General features: G+C 41.3%; 1 protein-coding gene across 3 annotated transcripts in view; it reads left to right on the top strand.

Moving 5' to 3' along the window:
- LOC307176861 (uncharacterized protein) overlaps window positions 1–16023 on the top strand; it is a 29954-nt gene extending 13931 nt beyond the window's left edge. For 2 of the 3 annotated variants that reach the window (XM_079903363.1, XM_079903361.1), the window contains 4 exons: window positions 12420–12493; window positions 12583–12775; window positions 13755–13915; window positions 15704–16023. The gene's annotated coding sequence lies outside the window, so the exon portion shown is untranslated. The remainder of the gene's footprint in view (window positions 1–12419; window positions 12494–12582; window positions 12776–13754; window positions 13916–15703) is intronic. The other variant, XM_079903362.1, reaches the window with a different exon arrangement.
- Window positions 16024–16427: the final 404 nt, after the last annotated feature.

The following is a 16427-nucleotide window of genomic DNA, read 5'->3' as shown; positions in this document are numbered from 1 at the left end:
AGTTAGTATTGCAAGTGGGGAATGGGGAGGAAGCTGGTGTGGTAGTGACCAGTGTGTAATGTAGTAAATATCAGATCGTGTAATAATCAGACGGTTGGAGAAAACTTAATGACTTTGTTTAAATAAACTAAGGGGACACGTTTGCTTTGAATCGCTTCCAAATTCTGAGTAGGTTAATAATTTTCTTCTCTCCATCACTACGTGGAAGAAAAAAGCTGCTTAACCATGGTGGCACCCGATTTTGGCTTACCATAAGGATGAACACTTTTTTTTTTTTTTGAGCACGAAGCATGTGGGATCCACCAGGAATCGAACCCGCGTCCCCTGCATTGGAAGTGTGGAGTCTTAACCACTCGACTGCCAGGGAGGTCCCAAGGATGAACCCTATTTCACTTCTTTCTTTTACTTCTTTCTTTTCCTTCCTCCTCTTTTTTCTTTCTTTCCTTTAAAATTAGGTAAATTAGACATTAAGACATCAGTCAGAACCCTCTTCACAAATCTTTCAAGTCCAAATTATTAATAGAATAATATTCTGTATTTGATTCTATGCTTACACAGGTATGTTTACGTAAACATTTATACTCTTAAAATATAAAATGGAATCGTATCATTTATCACTCTCACATTGGCTTTTTTAGTTAATGATATGGTACAGACATGTTCCAGATCAGTACAAATAGGTCCACCTAATCCTTTTTTTATATATATAAATTTATTTATTTATCTATTTATTTTTGGCTACATTGGGTCTTTGTACGTGCTTTTCTCTCTAGTTGCAGCAGGGGCTACTTTTCGTTGCAGTGCTCGGGCTTCTCATTGTGGTGGCTTCTCTTGTTGCAGAGCACGGGCTCTAGGCGCACGGCCTCAGTAGTTGTGGCTCACGGGCTTTGTTGCTCCGCGGCATGTGGGATCCTCCTGGACCAGGGCTCGAACCCGTGTCCCCTGCACTGGCAGGCAAGTTCTTAAACACTGCGCCACCAGGGAAGCCCCCCCTAATCCTTTTTAATTGCTGCTTAGTAGTCTACAGTATTGCTATGTGGTACTGCCTTGGTTCCCTTATTTATAATTGTTAAAGGAAAAAACCATAGGCCCAAAATGGCATCACTTGTGCTAAAGCCAAGATTTAACACCTAATCTAATTACAGTTTCAACCTTCCCCAGAAATGTAATCTTAACCAACCAGTTTGGAATTTTCTGGTTGGCACCAATGAAATAATACCATCCTCACCCCCGCCCCTCCCCCCGCCCCCAACCAAGAGGAAGGAGAGGCAGTCTGCATGACAAAACCCTTGCCCAGTCCTTTATCCCAAAAAGTGATGTCCTGGCCCCAAATAACCCTTTCTTTTCTTTTGCTAATGACTTACTTGCCCCACCCTCCAGCTTATAAAAACCTTCCATTCGGTACAGCTCTGCGGAGGGCCCTTCCATCTGCTAGAAGGGATGCTGCCTGCTTCGTGAATCTTTGAATAAAGCCAATTAGCTCTCCAAACTTAGGTGAATTTTGTTTTAAACACAAGTTAGGTGTGATGATAGTACTGTCCACATGGGGTTGTAATGAGAGTTGGAAGCTTTGATATACGTGAAGAACTTAGGAGAGGCACACGGGATATGAACTGCCTAAGTTTGGGAGAAATACCCTGTAGTTCCACCTCCTTCTTCATGGCTAATAGTAGATATTCTGCAATAAGTATATTCCCTAATTTGTAATTATTTATATATTAATTACTGCTTAGGGTATTTTCAATTTTTTTACAATCACAAATTTCGCTGCAGTAGGCATCCTGAAACAAAAATCTTACAATTTTTAACTTCTTACAATTTTCTGCTTCTTAAATAACAATAAAAACTGTTAAAAACCAATGCTGATGAAGTATGAGAAAAAGAGTTAATCTCAAGTACTAATAGTTGGAATACAAACTGGTAGATGAATACAAATATCTGTTAGAGGTAAAATTTGCATATACTATGATCTCATACTTTTTTTAAATTTTTTTTGAAAATTAAAAAAAATATGGAACGCTTCACAAATTTGCATGTCATCCTTGCACAGGAGCCATGCTAATCGTCTCTGTACCGTTCCAATTTTAGTACATGTGCTGCTGAAATGAGCAATGATCTCTCATTCTAACTTTAGGACTCTAATCTACAGAAACAGATATAGACTAATTTTCAAAAATTCAGATAGGTATTAGATTTTATGTACTAAATCAAATATTTATGAGAAAACTTTTTAAAGCTAATCCAAATGCATTTTTTCTTTTGTCAAAGCGGAATATTAACTTGGGTCATGTGGACAAAAAAATGTCCTATCAGTAAACAAAAGACGTTGTGGTCATAAAGCCCTCAGGGATGGCATCCCAACTCCCATCCCAAGGTGTGCCCTGAGGGGATTCAGGAGGGAGAAAACAGGATACTGGCCCTGGATAGTTAAGATGCATGTCAAAAGAATGGTTTCAGGGACGACTTCCCTGGTGATCCGGTGGGTAAGACCCCGAGCTGCCAATGCAAGGAGCCAGGTTGCATCCCTGGTTGGGGAACTAGATCTCGCACGCCACAGCTAAGAGTACGCATGCTGCAACCAAGACCCGGTGCGGCCAAAATAAATAAATTAATTTATTAATTAAAACAATGGTTTCAGAGACTTAAAAGAATTAAAACCATTAAAAGAATGGTTTCCAGACTTCCCTGGTGAGCCAGTGGTTAGGACTCTGGGCTTCTACTGCTGGGGGCGAGGGTTTGATCACTGGCTGGGGAACTAAGATCCTATATGCTGCTCAGACAAAAAAAAAAAAAACCTTTTCTAGTACATCTGAGAAATTATAGCAATTAGTAGATTCTAGGAAAGAAACTGTAAACCTCTTACTTGACTGACTACTCATCAATGCTTTTTAAGTTCTTTCTCATCTTTTGAAAAAATTGCATGCCTTTTCTTCACTTAGAAAATCGCTTATCTGCAAAAATTAGCCTCTAACTAGTACAATCCATGATTAAATGAGCAGAAAAGAATAAAATATTATATCTACCAAAACCACTAAATGTTCTAAGATCCGTGTGATGAGGTTATTTTATGGGAAAAATTACATATGATACAATCTGTTAATTCTGGAAAAGTCTGAAACACACCACCTTCGTGATAAAGTTTACTCTTTAGAAAATAGCATTACAGAGAAGTTCTTCTATGTTATATCCTTTACACGTTGGACTTTGAGAATTAATTAAAAGGCGTAGAAGAGACAGATTTTCAAAAACTTTATTGTTGCTGGCTAGAGAAGCCCTCATTCCATCCAATAAGTACAAATCATCCTTAGATGATTTGTGCTTGTTAGATTTCCTTAGAATTTCCTTAGAATTTTAAAGACTCTCTTGAAGCCCTCCTCATAATGTTTTTTGATTAGTGACATAGAAGCTGAAAAGGGTTACAGAGAGGTTAAAACCCTTGCCGTTCACATAGCTAATTGGTGTTTGCTAATAGTCATTTTTTATTTCAATGAAAAGGAACTCTAGAACAAACCGTCTAGACTTGTATACTATTTGATAACCTTTCCTAGGTCGTTCCTCTGTATCCTACATTAGGAAAATTGCAGCAGTTTACTGAGCAGCGACTCTGGCCCAGAGAATTGATGAGGAAAACCTCACTCTAGCAGCCATTATTTATGGCTGGGCTGGAAGCAGCGTGACTTTGGTCCCAGGGGTAAGAAACTTGATGTAGAAGGGATTTCACTTGACAGCTGAGGTGTCATTCCCTCCTCTGAGATGCTCTCTAACTACTGTGGGGAGATACTACAACCCCTGAGGAAATGAAGTAAGCTAGCATCTTGTTAACCAGGAGTGTCTCAAAATGGACAAAAATATTTTTCGTTGCAGAGATCAGCATTTGGGTGATCAGAAATTGACTGCAGTTGAACTTGCTGCTTTCTTGATGCAAAGGAGCTAGAAAAAGACAATAAATCATACCTGCGTTTCTGTTAAGATGGGGAACTAGCGCAAGATGCTGGCTTCCCTCACCACTAAAATCAATTTTGGAAGAATTTTGTCATAAAAATTTTGTTAAAATATTACTGGGGTGGTCTTGGCACCCCTGTAAGTCACTTGACAGCACTGGGGAGGGCTTATTTCTGGGCTATGTATTCCACAGTTTATAGGTCTGTCTTTAAGCCAGTACCACCACAGCTTTAATTACTATAGTTTAGAGCAAGTTTTGAAATTAGGAGCTGTGAGTCCTCCAGCTTTCTTCTTTTTCAAGATGACTTTGGCTTTGGGGTCCCTGGAGAGTCCATATGAATTTCAGGATGGATTTTCTTTTTCTTTTCCTTTCTTTCTTTCTTTTTTTCTTTTTTTTGGCCGCGTGGCATGCAGGATCTTAGTTCCCCCACCGGGGGTCGAACCTGTACCCGCTGCAATGGAAGTGTAGCATCTTAACCACTGGACTGCCAGGGAGGTCCCAGGATGGATTTTCTATTTCTGCAAAATCATTGTTGGGATTTTGTTGGAGATTGCATCGAGCCTGTAGACCACTTTGGGTGATATTGTCATTAACAATATTAAGTCTTCCAGTGAACACAGGATATGTTTCCATTTATTTGGGTCTGCTTTATTTTCTCACAGCAATATTATGTAGTTTTCATTGTATGTCTTTCATCTCCTTGGTTAAGTTAATCCTAATTCCTTAGCATTGTATTCGTCTTTGATGCTCTTGTGAATGGAATTATGTTTCTTAATTTCCTTTTTTGGTTGCTTATTATTAGTGTATAGAAAAATAACTGATTTTTTTGTGTGATTTTGTGTCCTACTACTTTCCTGAATCGGTTTGTAAGCCTTGTTCCTGATTTGAGAGGAAAAGTTTTAAGTATGATGGGTTAAAACCCCATTTAGCTGTGGGGTTTTCATGAATGACTTTTATTATGTTGAGGTAGTTTCCTTCTACTCCTAGTTTATCAACTTTTTTTCTTTTTTGGCTGCACCAGGTCTTAGTCGCTGCATGTGCGATCTTTGTTGCGGAATGTGGCCTCTTTTAGTTGTGGCATGCAGGATCTAGTTCCCTGACCAGGGATCAAACCCGGGCCCCCTGCATTGGGAGCACACAGTCTTAACCACTGGACCAACAGGGAAGTTATCTTGTCAACTATTTTTATCATAAAGAGATGTTGAATTTTGTCAAGTGCTTTTTCTATATCAATTGAGATGATGGAGTGCTTTTTTCTCTTCATTCTTTTGATTTTAAGGTTTTAAAAACTTTGAATCTGAATTCAGTTTGCTACTATTGAGTATTTTTGCATCAATGTTCGTAAATGATATGGAGCTTTAGTTTTCTTTTCTTGTAGTGTCCTTGTCTGGCTTTGATAGCAGATTACGGTAGCCTCATAGAATGAATTAAGAAGTGTTTCCTTCTCTTCAATTTTTTGGAAGGATTTGATAAGGATCGATGTTATTTCTTCTTTAAATGTTTGGTGGAGGGGCTTCCCTGGTGGCGCAGTGGTTAAGAATCTGCCTGCTAGCGCAGGGGACATGGGTTCGAGCCCTGGTCCGGGAAGATCCCACATGCAGTGGAGCAACTAAGCCTGTGTACCACAACTACTGAGCCTGTGCTCTAGAGCCCGCGAGCCACAACTACTGAAGCCCATGTGACACAACTACTGAAGCCCACGTGCCTAGAGCCTGTGCTCCACAACAAGAGAAGCCACCACAAGGAGAAGCCTGCGCACCTCAACAAAGAGTAGCCCCCGCTCGCCGCAACTAGAGAAAACCCGCGCACAGCAACAAAGACCCAACACAGCCAAAAAATAAATAAACAAGCAAACAAATAAATAAAATAAATCTATTTTTTAAAAAAATGTTTAATGGAAATCACCAGTAAAGACATCTGGTCCTGGGCTTTTTTTTATTGCAAGGTTTTTGATTACTGTGTCAATCACTCTGTTAGGAGATCTAATCAGATTTTCTATTTCTTCATGATTCAGTTGTCATAGATTGTGTATTTCTAGGAATTTATTCATTTCATCTAGGTTATCCACCTTGTTGGTGTACAATTGTTTGTACGATACTCTTATAATTCTTTTTAATTTCTTAAAATCAATAGTAACGTCCCCATTTCCATCTCTGATTTTAGTAGTTTGCCTTCTCCATTTTTTAAAAAACATCTTATTGAATGAGATTTATTTGTTTATTTATTTATTTGGCTGCACCTCGAGGCACGTGGGATCTTAGTTCCCCAAACTTAGTTCCCCGACCAGGGATCAAACCCACCACATGCCCTGCATTGGAAGTATGGTGTCTTAACCACTAGATCACCAGGGAAGTCCCATGTCTTCTCTATTTTTTGATTAGTAAATTATCTAACCATTTGTCAAGTTTGTTGATCTTTTCAAAGAACCAACTTTTGGGTTTTTTGATTTCCCTGTTGTTTTTCTATTCTCTATTTCATTGATCTCTAATCTTTGCTATGTCCTTCCTTCTGCTAAGTTTGGGGTTCGTTTGGTCTTCCTTTTCTAGTTACTTATGGCATATAATTAGCTTAGTGATTTCAGACCTCTGTTCGTTTTTACTATTAGTCATTTAGGGCTATAAGGTTTCCTCTTAGCACTGCCTTTGCTGTATTCTGTAAGGTTTGGTGTGTTGTGTCTTTATTTTTATTTGTCTCAATGTATATTCTAATTTCCCTTGTGAGTCCTTTGACCCTTTGACCCTTTAAGAGTGTGGTGTTTCTTGTTTGTTTGTTTTTTATAAATTTAGTTATTTATTTTTGGCTGCGTTGGGTCTTCGTTGCTGCACGCGGGCTTTCTCTAGTTGCAGTGAACGGGGGCTACTCTTTTTGCGGTGCACGGGCTTCTCATTGCGGTGACTTCTCTTGTTGCAGAGCACGGGCTCTAGGCACGCGGGCTTTAGTAGTTGTGGTACATGGGCTTCAGTAGTTGTGGCTCACGGGCTCTAGAGCGCAGGCTCAGTAGTTGTGGCACACGGGCTTAGTTGTTCCACTGCATGTGGGATCTTCCCGGACCAGGGCTCAAACCCGTGTCCCCTGCGTTGGCAGGTGGACTCTCAACCACTGCACCACCAAGGAAGTCCCAAGAGTGTGGTGTTTAATTTCCACATATTTGTAATATTTTTTCTTTTTCTCTTTTGCTGCACCGCGTGGCTTGTGGGATCTTATTTCCCACCGCCCCACACCCCCAGGGATTGAACCCCTGCCCCCTTCAGTGGAAGTGCAGAGTCCTAACTACTGGACCACCAGGGAATTTCCTCTAGTTTTCTTGATAGATGTGAAAGGTGGTATCTCATGTGGTTTTCATGTGCATTTCCCTAATAGTTAGTGATGTTGAGTATCTTTCATGTGCTTGTTGGCGTTTGTACATCTTCTTTGTAGAAATGTCTATTCAAATCCTTTGCCCATTTTTTAATTCGATTGTTTCCTTGTTGAATTTTAGGAGTTCTCTATATATTGCAGATTATAATCCCTTATCAGATATGTGATTTGCAAATATTTTCTCCCACTCTGTGGGTTGCCTTTTTACTCTGTTGATAGAGTCCTTTGATGTGCAAAAGCTTACATTTTTATGAAGTTTGATTTGTCTATGTTTTCTTTTGTTGCCTGTGCCTTTGGTGTCATATACAAGAAATCACTGCCAAATTCAAGGTCATAAATATTTAGCCCTATGGTTTTTTCCTAACAGATTTATAATTCTGTCTCTTACATTTAAGTCTTTGATCCTCTTTGAGTCAAACTTCGTATATGGTATTAGGTAAGGATCCAACTTCATTCTTTTGCATGTGACTATCTGGTTTTGCCACCACCGTTTGTTGAAGACTGGAAGATGAAAACTTCTTTCCATTTGTTTGTGTCTTTTTTAATTTTTTCAGCAATGTTGTGTAGTTTTCAGTGTAAATGTCTTTTACCTCCTTGGTCAAATTTATTCCTAAGTATTTTATTATTTTTTATGATCTTGTAAATGAACTGATTTCTTAATTTCTTTTTCAGATTGTTCTTTTATTTATTTATTTTTTTTTTGGCCATGCTGGTGTGAGGATCTTAGTTCCCCAACCAGGGATCAAACTGGTTGCAATGGAAGCATGGAGTCCTAGCCACTGGACTGCCAGGGAATTCCCTGCTCATTTTTAATGTTTAGAAATGCAGTTGATTTTTGTGTGTTGATTTTGTATCTTGAAATTTTACTGAATTAGCCTTAACAGTTGTTTTTTCCCCCCATGGAATCTTTAGGGCTTATTTCTTATAAAATTTTGTTATCTATGAACATAGATTGTTTTACTTCTTCTTTTGCAGTCTGGATGCCTTTTTTTTCTTTTTCTTGCCTCCAATACTATGCTGAATAAAAGTGGGGGAAATGGAATCCTCATCTTATTTTTGTTCTTAGGGGAAAAGCTTTAAATTTTTCACCATTGAGTTGTTGATTTTTCATATATGGACTTTATTATTTTAAGATAGTTTCCTTCTGTTCTTAGTATATATTATGTTTTTATCATGAAAAGCTGCTAATTTTGCCAGATGCTTTTTTGGCATCATTTGAGATTATCATGTGTTTTTTTTCTTTTTTCCCTTCATTCTGTTAATAGAGTATATTACATTGATCAATTTTTGTATATTGGAACTTCCTTGCATTCCAGGAATAAATCCCACTTGCTCATCGTGTATGATCCTGTTTTTTTTTGTTGTTTTTTTTTTGTTTTTTTGGCCACGCAGTGCAACATACGGGATCTTTGTTCCCTGAACTCATGCCCTCAGCAGTGAAAGTGCAGAATCCTAACCACTGGGCTGCCAGGGAATTCCCTATAATCCTTTTAATATACTGCTGGATTCAGTTTCGAATGACTTTCAGGAAGGGCGCCATTCCCTATTCAATGGGAAAAGGACTGCCTTTTCAATAAATGATGATGTCAAAACTGGATGTCAACATGAAAAAGAATGAAGTTGGATTCTTTTTCTTTTATTATTATTTTTTATTTTATGTGGTTAAAAAACACCATCATTGGGCTTCCCTGGTGGCGCAGTGGTTGGGAGTCCACCTGCCAATGCAGGGGACATGGGTTCGTGCCCCGGTCCGGGAAGATCCCGCATGCCGCAGAGTGGCTAGGCCCATGAGCCATGAGCCATGGCCGCTGAGCCTGTGTGTCCAGAGCCTGTGCTCCGCAACGGGAGAGGCCACAACAGTGAGAGGCCCATGTACAGAAAAAAAAAAAAAAAAAAAAACACCATCATAACCATTTAAAAAATATATGCTACAATAGTGTTAACTATATGCACATTTTCTGCAGCAGATCTCTAGAACTTTTTCATCTTGCAAAACTGAAACTGTATGTATTGAACAATTTTCTTTTTCCCTCTCTTCAAACTCACTGACAACCATGATTCTACTTTCTGTTCCTAACATTGTGACTATTCTAGGTACCTCATATAAGTGGAATCATATAGTATTTGTCTTTTGTGACTTGCTTATTTCACTGAGCATAATGTCCTCAAGTCATCCATATTGTAACATGTGACAAGATTTCCTTTTTTTAAGGCTGAATGATATTTCATTGTATGTATACACAGTACAACATTTTGTTTATCCAGTCATCCACTGGTGGACCTTTGTGTTGCCTCCATCTCCTGGCTATTGTGAATAATGCTGCTATGTTTTCTTTTTTTTCGGCTGTGTTGGGTCTTCGTTGCTGCACACGGGCTTTCTCTAGTTGCGGTGAGCGGGGACTACTCTTCATTGCAGTGTGTGGGCTTCTCATTGCTGTGGCTTCTCTTGTTGCAGAGCACGGGCTCTAGGCACGTGGGCTTCAGTAGTTGTGGCATGTGGGCTCAGTAGTTGTGGCTCATGGGCTCAGTAGTTGTGGCTCACAGGCTCAGTAGTTGTGGCTCTCGGGCTCTAGAACGCAGACTCAGTAGTTGTGGTGCACAGGTTTAGTTGCTCCATGGCATGTGGGATCTTCCCGGACCAGGGATTGAACCTGTGTCCCCTGCACTGGCAGGCAGACTCTCAACCACTATGCCACCAGGGAAGTCCCAATGCTGCTATGTTTTCAATTGTTTTGGATTTATACCCTGAAGTGGGATTGCTGGATCACACACTAATTAAATTTTTAATTTTTTGCGGATCCTCCATAGTGTTTTCCATAGTGGCTGCACTCTTTTACATTCCCAAAAATATTGCATGAGAGTTCCAAAATATTTATTTATTTGTTATATTAAGAGCACTTAACACGAGATCTACTCTCTTAAATTTTAAAGTATACACTATATTATTGTGAAGTTCTATATATTCCTTATCAGATATATGGTTTGCAAATATTTTCTCCCGTTATGTAAATTGCCTTTCACTCTGTTGATTGTTTCCTCTGCTATGCAGAAGTTTTTAAGTTTGTTGTGGTCTCATTTTTCTATTTTTGCTTCTGTTGCCTGTGCTTTTGGTGTCATGTCCAAGAAATCATTGCCAAATCAAATACCATGAAGTTTTCCCTTGTTTTCTTCTAGGAGTTTTATATGTTTGAGGTCTTACATTTAGGTCTTTAATCCATTTTGAATTGATTTTTGTATATGGGGTAAGGTAAGGGTCCAGCTTCTTTCTTTCACATGTTGATATCCAGTTTTTCCAATACCATTTGTTGAAGAGACTGTTAAAAGATAAACTGAGGCATATTAAAATTTTTAAAGAGTTTATTTGACCAAAAATCGATTCAAATTTGGCAGCATCCAATCTGGCAGATAGAAAGGAGTTTCAAGAAGCTGTACAGAAGGGGACTTCCCAGGTGATCCAGTGATTAAGACTCTGTGCTCCCAGTGCAGGGGGCCCGGGTTCAATCCCTGGTCAGGGAACTAGATCCTGGATGCCGCAACTAAGAGTCTGCATCCACAACTAAAGATCCCACGTGCCGCAACTAGGACGCAGCACAGCCAAATAAATAAATAAATATTTTTTTTAAATCTCTGGTGGTCAAGCGGTTAGGACTCCACACTCCCACTGCCAAGGGCCCAGGTTTAATCCCTGGTCAGGGAACTAAAATCCCACAAGCCACAAAGTGCGGCAAAAAAAAAAAAAAAAAAGCTGCACAAAATGAAAGGCTTTTATAGGCAGAAGGGAGCAGGAACAGGGAAATTATATGAGGCAAAACTGCAAAAATCATGTTGGTTATTACAAAGTTACTTTCCTTTAGGGGATGGAAGGGGTCTATAAGGCAGATTACTTAACTAGTAATAATCTAAGTAAGACAACTAAAACTATAATTAAGTCTCAGTTTTGTGACATGGGCTTAGCATAAGCAACTACATTTTGGACCCTTGCACTGTTATCAAAGACCATTTGACCATGTACTTGAGGGTTCTTTTCTGGGTTCTCTATTCATTCCATTGGTCTACAAGTCTGTGTTTATGTCAGGACCACACTGTTTTGATGACTGTAACTTTGTGGCATGTTTTGAAATCAGGACATATGATACCTCCACTTCTTTTTCTTTTGAAGTTGGATTCTTACTTTACACCGTATATAAAAATTAACTTGAAATGGATCAAAGACCTCTGATGAAGTGCTAAAACTATAAAACACTTAGAATAAAACATAGGAGGATAGCTTCATGACATTGGATTTGACAATTATTTCTTGGATATGGCACCAAAAACACAGGTAACAGAAACAAAAATAGACAATAGGACTATATCAAAATTGAAAACAGCAAAGGAAACAAGCAACAAAAAAAAAAAGGGAAAAAGAAACAATCAACAGAGTGAAAAGTCAACCTATGGAATGGGAGAAAATATTTATAAACCATGTATCTGTTAAGGGATTCATAGCCAGAATATATAAAGAGCTCCTTCACAATAATGTATTGTACACTTACAAATGTGATCAAGACCCCTGTGAACTAAACTCTGACATAGGGCTGGAGAGTTGATATCCTCCGAGGTAGGACAGTGAAGGTCTAATTGCCAGCTTTGCCAGCTGAGAACAAACTGCTCCTGGTGGGCCTTATGGACAGGGACGTGTTCTTTCTCACCCCTAAGCTCTCACTCCACAAGTCTGGGAACCAGTAAAGGGGTACAGCCAGCTGCTGTCTATTCCAATTATGCATTGTGGAACTGGGAGAAAAACACAAGATGTGTTTGGGGACCCATGGGGCTCACCCACGGGGCTTACTGTGTGAAAGATGTGAGCTAAACCTCCATTGATCACCTGACCTCCACAAGCCCCTACTCTGACTGGGGGGCCACAGGGACATGGGTTCTCCTGAAATCAGTGTCCATTCAGAGCCAGTGTCCAGTAGTCCCTGAAAAGTCTGATCATTTCCTTTTCCCTAAAGCACAGTGAACCTGGTAAAAGGCCATCGGTGCCTTTGGTGAAGGCTGGGAGGAAGATTAACAGCATGAATTTCAGGCAGTGCCCTGGGAACCTTGCTCTGAGGACCTGTTCTCTTGTTCATTCAAGGGCTCTGAGCCTGTAAACTAGCTCAAGTGTGGGAACTGATTGACGGGCCATGACGCCCTGATTTTCTGATTCAGGTGAGACTTCTATTCAACTGACCTAGAAATTTTCTGATTCTACACATAAAGTAAGGACGCAATAGTTTTCCTATCTATCTTATTTGTAGGAACACCATCAACTAGCCTTTGGCAGTGGGCCCCTCCCACCTGGGATCCAGTTATTCCCTGGCATTTCGGTTTCCCAAAGCATGACTGCAGTTCCCACTGGAAGGTCCGGCCGACAGAGAAGAGTGACCACGGAGCTCTTCAAGGGTGACAGCTCTCCCCTCACAAATGTATTTCTTCCAGTATTAGTGAAAGGTAGGTGTTCTGGACCTTCCCAGTGCTGGTGAGTACGTCTTAAAAGACAAATCCACTCTTAACATTTGAATCTCCCTAAGCCTTTGTCTCCCTGCCTCTTCATTAAACTAAGGCAGTTCTGCTATTTCCAGCTCACGATTCGGGCAACTTTTGGTCCACGTTTCAGCCAACCAACCAGATAGCGTTTTCCAACTCCGAGGCGGCAACGTTCAGTGTAGATTCTCTGCTTCGTGCACTCGAATCAATAAATTAGCCTGATCTGGACTCACATTCCCTCCACCGTTCTCCCAGCCTCTCAGTATCCGTCCCCACCCTTCCCCCAGACTCCTGGCTGTAAAATTAGAGACTCAAGGAGTTCTTTGGAGTGCAGCGCACCTCCTCAGGGGCCACACTTCGTACCCCCCCTTTAGCTACCCGTTGGTATATGACTAGCGAGTCACAGGGCTAGGGTGGCGAGGCGATGGCTCCTGAGGAGAACCCCCTGTGAACTGCCTCAGGCCAGGCAGGGGCAAAGAGCCCGACTCCACCGGGGAAGGGGATGGGGGCCGGGGGGCTACTTCCACGGGGTGTGGGGCTCTCCACCTGTCAAAAAGACTCATCAGAACTCGGGGCTCAGTGTCTCCACCTTCCCCAGGGTCTTCCCACCCCCCCGTTCCACCTCGCAGAATCCCATGCTTGCACAGCAGCACCCTCACCTCCACAGCAAACACTGTGCGACTGGCAGTTCAGCTTGCCTTGTGCTTCACTGTAAGTCACAGGAGGAGACTGTGCTTTTTTGTTTTCAGCCACTTCAGCCCTGGCGCTACAAGAGATAAGGGTCTCCTTCAGGGAAGACACAGCCACCTTCGGCTCATTATACAACACTTGAGCTGGGAGTCTGAGTACCTGAGCTCACCCTTTTCTTCCACTACTTTGTCCAGCAACTAGTCGATCTCATTATGTTCATTAGTTTTTCCACAATGCTTGCAAATATTTACAGTAGCCAGGACATGGAAGCAACCTAAATGTCCATCAACAGAGGGATGGGTAAAGAAGATGTGGCACATCTATACAGTGGAATATTACTCAGCCATGAAAAAGAACGAAACTATGCCATTTGCAGCAGCATGGATGGACCTAGAGATTGTCATACAGAGTGAAGTAAGTCAGACAGAGAAAAACGAATATCATATAACATTGCTTATTTGTGGAATCTAGGAAAATGATACGAATGAACTTACTTGCAAAGCAGAAACAGAGTCACAGATGTCGGAAACAAACTTACAGTTACCAAGGAGGGAAGGGAGGTGGGATGAACTGGGAGATTGGGATTGACATATACACACTGCTATGTGTAAAATAGATAAGTAATGAGAACCTACTGCATAGCGTAGGGGACTCTACTCAGTGCTCTGTGGTGACCTAGAAGGGAAGGACATCCAAACTAGAGTGGATATATGTGTACCTATAACTGATTCACTTTGCTGCACAGCAGAAAGTAGCACAACATTGTAGAGCAACTGTACTCAATATCAATTAATAAAAAATAAATAAATAAAAATAAAAGAGATTGCAGAGGAAGAGAATGCTCACAAATATCATATACACAGTCATCTGCCTCCTTGCTTCTCACAGGCGATCTGTTAGGAGTATCCAATGGATATATTTTGTGCGTCTCGATCGCCAGGTCACACCATGGACCATTGGTAAACTGTTTACTACTGGAACTAGAGTCATTAGCGTCTTTATATAATTAGATTAGGGGCCAATTCTAGAAACTGCAGACCAATTCAGAAAACTCATCTTTAATACTCTGCTCCTCTAGAGCCACTCTTGGCACCAAAATCTATTAGTCAGGGTTCTCCAGAGAAACAGAACCAATAGGGTAGGTGGAGAGAAACAGAGACCGAGAGACCTTAAGGAATTGGCTCCGTGACTGTCTGCACTCAGCAAGCTGGCAGCCAGAGACAGCCGACAGGACAGCTGCAGCTGCGTCCCAAGGCTTGAGAAGAGGGGAGGTCATGCTCTAAATCTAGTCCAAATCCTGCGGCCTGGGAACAGAGAGATGGTGTAAGTTGCATTCTGAGTCCTGGTCCCAAGACAGGTGAGGACCAGCATCCCAGGCTGAAGACAGTCAGGCGGAGATGGAACACTCCCTCGCTCGGCCTCTGTATTTTCGCCGGGCCTTCAGTGCCTTGACTGAGACCCCGCTTCACTGGGGGCAGGGCACCTTCACTGGGGACGGGGGCTATATCTGCTGTACTCAGACTGCCGGTTCCAATACCAACCTTGTCCAGAAACACCCTTCAAGACACACTCAGAATAATGTGTAACCAAATATCTGGGCACCCCATAATCCAGAGAAGCTGGTATGTTAAATTAGCCATCACAGCCTAGTTTCCACTCCTCCAACCCTTCCGTGATGTTAAAAGCACCTAGTTCCTAGTACTGAATCCTGTATCAGTGAGCGTCCTCATAAGACATTCAGTAACTGGATGACGTTTTAATAAAAGTACTATTTGAAAGGATGAAGGGAAACTACAAGGTGGAGGGAAACCACAGAGGAGAATGTCATGTAGAGCCAGGGACTGAGTGTGCCCTGAGGACGCCAGCGGGGTGGTACCCGACCCGGAGGGAGAAAGCTGAACGAGAGGCTTCGAGGTGGAACTGTGGCCTTTGGTCAAGGGACTCAGCTGAACCACAGTGACCCCACGGGGATGTTTCCACTTCACTTTCCTTCCTCCCTAGTGTTGTCAAGTTTAGCAAACAGAAAAAAAGACACCTAGCTCATTTTGAGTTTCAGTTAAACAACGAATGATATTTTAGCATAAATGTGTTCCAAACCTTGCCTGGTGCATACTTACACTAAAAAATTTTTCATTGCTTATCTGAAATCCAAGTTTAACTGGACATCCATATCTTATCTGGCAACATTATTCTTCCCTCCAGTTTCCTTCCAGACTCAACTGGAGGTCAGAAGGCACAGGAGCCTGTGTGGTGTGGTCCATGCACGTGCACCTTCGCAGATCAGAGGGCAAGATGGAAGAAAGTGGAGAATGGGTGTGGGGAGACAAATACACGTAGGTAACAATCCTCTCCTGATCAGAATACCTGAAGGGCACCTGTTGTCTGCATCAAACTCTGAATAATAAACCCTTTATTAGGTTGAGAAACTTTCTTTTTTTTTTAGGCCTTTATTTTTCCATGGCAGCTTTAGGTTTACAGCAAAATTAAGAGGAAGGCACAGAGAGTTCCCATAGACCCGCCCCCGCCACGTGTATCATCCACGGATACCAACATTTCCCACTGTAGGGATACATTTGTTACGGTTGATGAACCTACATTGACACGTCATAATCACCCTAAACCCATAGTTTACTGTAGGGTTCATTCTTGGAGTTGTACGTTCTATGGGTTTATAAACATGTATAATTATAGTATCACACAGAGTATTTTCACTGCCCTAAAAGTCTTCTGTGCTCTGGTTATTCATCCCTCTCCCCACACAACCCCTGGCAACCACTGATCTTTTCGTTTTGTTGTCTCCGTAGCCTTGCCTTTTTCAGAATGTCATAATGGTGGAATCATATTGCATGAAACCTTCTCAGATTGGGTGCTTTCTCTTCATAACTTACATTTAAGTTTCCTCCATGCCTTTTCATGACATCATAGC

Source organism: Stenella coeruleoalba (assembly GCF_951394435.1).
Source record: "Stenella coeruleoalba genome assembly, chromosome: 18".
Taxonomy (NCBI): domain Eukaryota; kingdom Metazoa; phylum Chordata; class Mammalia; order Artiodactyla; family Delphinidae; genus Stenella; species Stenella coeruleoalba.
The sequence above is the reverse complement of the archived record's forward strand: the minus strand, read 5'-3'. Positions and strand labels throughout refer to the sequence as shown.